The sequence below is a fragment of the Salvelinus fontinalis genome, chromosome 35, assembly GCF_029448725.1.
Source record: "Salvelinus fontinalis isolate EN_2023a chromosome 35, ASM2944872v1, whole genome shotgun sequence".
NCBI lineage: Eukaryota > Metazoa > Chordata > Actinopteri > Salmoniformes > Salmonidae > Salvelinus > Salvelinus fontinalis.
Genome location: NC_074699.1, coordinates 22,338 through 28,337, shown reverse-complemented (window position 1 = coordinate 28,337; position 6,000 = coordinate 22,338).

Sequence of the window (6,000 nt, the reverse complement as noted above, 5' to 3'; positions counted from 1 at the left end):
ATCGGTTACACATACACCACCGCTAACTAGCTAGCCATTTCACATCGGTTACACATACACCACCGCTAACTAGCTAGCCATTTCACATCGGTTACACATACACCACCGCTAACTAGCTAGCCATTTCACATCGGTTACACATACACCACCGCTAACTAGCTAGCCATTTCACATCGGTTACATATACACCACCGCTAACTAGCTACCCGTTTCACATCGGTTACACATACACCACCGCTAACTAGCTAGCCATTTCACATCGGTTACACATACACCACCGCTAACTAGCTACCCGTTTCACATCGGTTACATATACACCACCGCTAACTAGCTAGCCATTTCACATCGGTTACACATACACCACCGCTAACTAGCTACCCGTTTCACATCGGTTACATATACACCACCGCTAACTAGCTACCCGTTTCACATCGGTTACATATACACCACCGCTAACTAGCTAGCCATTTCACATCGGTTACACATACACCACCGCTAACTAGCTAGCCATTTCACATCGGTTACACATACACCACCGCTAACTAGCTAGCCATTTCACATCGGTTACATGTGCACATAGCAGTGCCTATGGCGGCCTTTCTCAATAGCAAGGCTATGCTCACCGAGTCTGTACACAGTCAAAGCTTTCCTTAATTTTGCGTCAGTCACAGTGGTCAGGTATTCTGCCACTGGGTACTCTCTGTTTAGGGCCAAATAGCATTCTAGTTTGCTCTGTTTTTTTGTTAATTCTTTCCAATGTGTCAAGTAATTATCTTTTTGTTTTCTCATGATTTGGTTGAGTCTAAATGTGTTGCTGTCCTGGGGCTCTGTGGGGTGTGTTTGTGTACAGAGCCCCAGGACCAGCTTGGTTAGGGGACCTCTCTCTCTCTCTCTCTCTCTCTCTCTCCCCCCCCTAGAAGGCCAGCATCACGGAGTCGCCTCTTCACTGTTGACGTTGAGACTGGTGTTTTGTGGGTACTATTTAATGAAGCTGCCAGTTGAGGACTTGTGAGGCATCTGTTTCTCAAACTAGACACTCTAATGTACTTGTCCTCTTGCTCAGTTGTGCACCGGGGCCTCCCACTCCTCTTTCTATTCTGGTTAGAGCCAGTTTGCGCTGCTCTGTGAAGGGGGTAGTACACAGTGTTGTACCAAATCTTCCGTTTCTTGGCAATTTCTCACATGGAATAGCCTTCATTTCTCAGAACAAGAATAGACTGACGCGTTTCAGAAGAACGTTGTGTTTCTGGCTATTTTGAGCCTGTAATCGAACCCACAAATGCTGTTGCTCCAGATACTCAACGAGTCTAAAGAAGGACAGTTTTATTGCTTCTTTAATCAGCACGACAGTTTTCAGCTGTGCTAACATAATTGCAAAAAGGGTTTTCTAATGATCAACTAGACTTTTAAAATGATAAACTTGGATTATGTCAACGTCGTGTGTATAGGTGGCAGGGAAGTCAGACGCAGGAGAGTAAACGAAGTGTATATGGAGACTTTTAATAAACGTCCATGAAATGCTCCAAACACGAGTAATATACATATATCAAAATAAAATGGGTACAAGGACCCGTCGCACACCTATACACTAATAAAACAACACTTGACATACAACAATCTCTGACAAACACATGAAGGGAAACAGAGGGTTAAATACACAACAGGTAATGAATGGGATTGACAACAGGTGTGTGGAAAGACAAGACAAAACCAATGGAAAATGAAAAATGGATCGATGATGGCTAGAAGACCGGTGAAGTCGACCGCCGAACACCGCCCGGACAAGGAGAGGCAACGACTTCGGCAGAAGTCGTGACATTACCCCCCCCCTGACGCGCGGCTCCAGCAGCGCGTCGACACCGGCCTCGGGGACGACCCGGAGGGCGAGGTGCAGGGCGATCCGGATGGAGGCGGTGGAATTCTTTTAACATGGAAGGATCTAAAACGTCCTCCACCGGAACCCAGCATCTCTCCTCCGGCCCGTACCCCTCCCAGTCCACGAGGTACTGAAGGCCCCTCGCCCGACGTCTCGAATCCAAAATGGATCGAATAGCGTACGCCGGGACCCCCTCGATGTCTAGAGGAGGCGGAGGAACTTCACGCACTTCAGCCTCCTGGAGCGGGCCAGCCACCACCGGCCTGAGGAGAGACACATGGAACGAGGGGTTAATACGGTAATTAGTGGGCAGTTGTAATCTATAACATACCTCGTTCACTCTCCTCAGGACTTTAAACGGCCCCACAAACCGCGGACACAGCTTCCGACAGAGCAGGCGGAGGGGCAGGTTTCGGGTCGAGAGCCAGACCCTGTCCCCTGGTACGAACACCGGGGCCTCACTGCGGCGACGGTCTGCGCCAATTTTCTGGCGCCTTATGGCACGCTGAAGGTGGACGTGGGCTGCCTCCCAAGTTTCCTCAGCGTGCCGAAACCAATTGTCCACCGCAGGAGCTTCGGTCTGACTCTGATGCCAAGGAGCCAGAACCGGCTGATACCCTAATACACATTGAAAAGGGGTAAGGTTAGTGGAGGAGTGACGTAGCGAGTTCTGGGCTATCTCTGCCCAGGGCACGAACTTCGCCCACTCCCCTGGCCGGTCCTGGCAATAGGACCGCAGAAACCTGCCCACATCCTGGTTAACTCTCTCCACCTGCCCATTACTCTCGGGGTGAAAACCTGAGGTAAGACTAACCGAGATCCCCAGACGTTCCATGAACGCCTTCCAGACCCTTGACGTAAACTGGGGACCCCGATCAGACACTATATCCTCAGGCACCCCATAATGCCGGAAAACATGTGTAAACAGAGCCTCCGCAGTTTGTAAGGCCGTAGGGAGACCGGGCAAAGGGAGAAGACGACAGGACTTAGAGAACCGATCCACAACGACCAGGATCGTGGTGTAACCCTGTGAAGGTGGAAGATCAGTCACAAAATCCACTGACAGGTGCGACCACGGCCGTTGAGGAACGGGTAAAGGTAAAAGCTTACCTCTAGGCAGGTGTCTAGGAGCCTTGCACTGGGCGCACACCGAACAGGAGGAAACATAAATCCTCACGTCCTTAGCTAAAGTGGGCCACCAGTACCTCCCATCAAGACAGCGCATCGTCCGACCTATCCCAGGATGACCAGAGGAGGGTGATGTGTGAGCCCAATAGATCAATCGGTCGCGGACAGCAGACGGAACGTACAGACGACCAGCTGGACACTCAGGAGGAGAGGGCTCTGCACGTGACGCCCGCTCAATGTCCGCGTCCAGCTCCCACACTACTGGCGCCACCAAACACGACTCTGGGAGTATGGGAGTGGGATGCATGGGTCGCTCCTCTGTGTCATACAGCCGAGACAATGCGTCTGCCTTGACGTTCTGGGAGCCTGGTCTGTAAGTAAGCGTAAACACAAAACGAGTGAAAAACATGGCCCACCTTGCCTGGCGAGGATTTAGTCTCTTCGCCTGCCGGATGTACTCCAGATTGCGGTGGTCAGTCCAGATGAGAAAAGGGTGATTAGCCCCCTCAAGCCAATGCCTCCACACCTTCAAGGCTTTTACGACAGCTAACAGCTCTCGGTCCCCCACATCATAGTTACGCTCCGCCGGGCTGAGCTTCTTCGAAAAGAAAGCACAGGGGCGAAGCTTCGGTGGCACACCCGAACGCTGAGAGAGCACTGCTCCTATCCCAGCTTCGGATGCGTCCACCTCTACTATGAATGGCAAAGAGGGATCCGGATGAGCCAACACAGGCGCCGAGGTAAACAGAGCCTTCAGTTTACCAAAAGCCCTATTCGCCTCGGCCGACCACTGCAAGCGCACCGGTCCCCCCTTTAGCAGTGAGGTAATGGGAGCTGCAACCTGACCAAAACCCCGGATAAATCTCCGGTAGTAATTGGCAAACCCTAAAAAACGCTGCACCTCCTTTACCGTGGTTGGAGTCGGCCAATTACGCACGGCTGTAATGCGGTCGCTCTCCATCTCCACTCCTGAAGTGGAAATCTGATGCCCTAGGAAGGAGATGGATTGTTGGAAGAACAAGCATTTCTCAGCCTTGACATATAAATCATGCTCCAACAGGCGACCAAGCACCCTGCGCACCAAGGACACATGCTCAGCGCGTGTAGCAGAATATATCAAAATATCATCGATATACACCACTACACCCTGCCCGTTCAGGTCCCTGAAGATCTCATCTACAAACGATTGGAAGACTGATGGAGCATTCATCAACCCATATGGCATGACCAGGTACTCATAATGACCTGAGGTGGTGCTAAATGCCGTCTTCCACTCATCACCCCTCCTAATACGCACCAGATTGTACGCACTCCTGAGATCCAATTTTGTGAAGAAGCGGGCTCCGCGCATTGACTCCATTACTGTATTGATCAAAGGTAGCGGGTAACTATATTTTACCGTGATTTTATTAAGGTCTCGATAATCAATGCACGGGCGTAAACCGCCATCCTTCTTCTTCACAAAAAAGAAACTCGAAGAGGCGGGCGAAATGGATGGCTGAATGAACCCCTGACGCAGGGATTCAGAGATATAATTATCCATAGCCACTGTCTCCGCTTGCGACAGAGGATACACGTGACTCCTGGGATATGCAGCGTCTACCAGGAGATCTATCGCACAATCCCCCTGTCGATGGGGTGGTAATTGAGTCGCCTTCTTTTTACAGAAGGCGAGTGCCAAATCGGCATATTCTGGGGGAATGCGCACGGTGGAAACCTGGTCTGGACTTTCCACCGTAGTAGCACCAACGGAAACCCCTACACACCTACCTGAGCACTCTCGCGACCACCCCGTGAGAGCCCTCTGTGGCCAAGAAACAGTGGGGTTATGAGTAGTTAACCAGGGTAGGCCTAACACCACAGAATACGCAGGGGAATCAATAAGGAAAAGACTAATCTTCTCCTTGTGACCCTCCTGCGTTATCATAGACAAAGGTGCGGTGACCTCCCTGATAAACCCTGACCCTATTGGTCGACTATCTAAGGCATGAATAGGGAAAGGCATATCCACAGAAACAACAGGAATCCCTAAACTATGAGCAAAATTTTTGTTAATGAAATTCCCAGCCGCGCCTGAATCTACTAGCGCCTTATACTGGGAATGCAGAGAAAAATCCGGAAAGGTGACAGAGACAAACATAAGTGCAGCAGAGGGCTCTGGATGAGTATGGTGCCTACTCACCTGGGGTGATGCCAGAGTGCCCTGCCTGCCTTCTCTATTCCCAGAGGAACCAACCCGGCACCGATCAGCAGTGTGATCTCTGCGATCATAGATGGTGCTCGAGCGGGTACCCCCTCCGGTCTCCCTGCGCACCATCCCTCCCAATTCCATAGGTTCGGGAGAGAGAGTGCGGGAGGATGGAACAACCAGACCCCGATCTAGACGTCCCCGAGAAGCCAGCATGTTGTCCAGCCTGATGGACATATCCACCAGCTGGTCGAAGTTGAGTGTGGTGTCTCTACAGGCCAGCTCCCGACGGACGTCCTCGCGTAGACTACAACGGTAGTGGTCAATCAGGGCCCTGTCGCTCCATCCAGCGCCGGCAGCCAAAGTCCTAAACTCCAAAGCGAACTCCTGAGTACTCCTCGTCCCCTGCCTCAGATGATAGAGGAGCTCACCTGCTGCTCTGCCTTCGGATGGGTGGTCGAATACCTTCCGGAAATGGCAGATGAGCTCCTCAAAATGGTCCAACGCCTTATCCTCTCCACACACAGCGTTGGCCCACTCCAGGGCTTTCCCGGTAAGGCATGAGACGAGGGCGGAGCTTTTCTCACGGTCTGATGGTACTGGAGAGACCGTGGCCAGATACAAGTTCAGTTTTAGGAGAAAACCCTGGCAGCTGGCAGTATCTCCATTGTATCCCGTGGGTAGGGATAACTGGATCCTGTTCTGTTCCGGAGGAGAAAAAACGTTCAAAGGAATTCCAGGTGGTGGTGGAGGTACTGGAAAAGCGCCCTGTCTCTCCCAGCGGTCCATACTCTGGACAATGCGATCC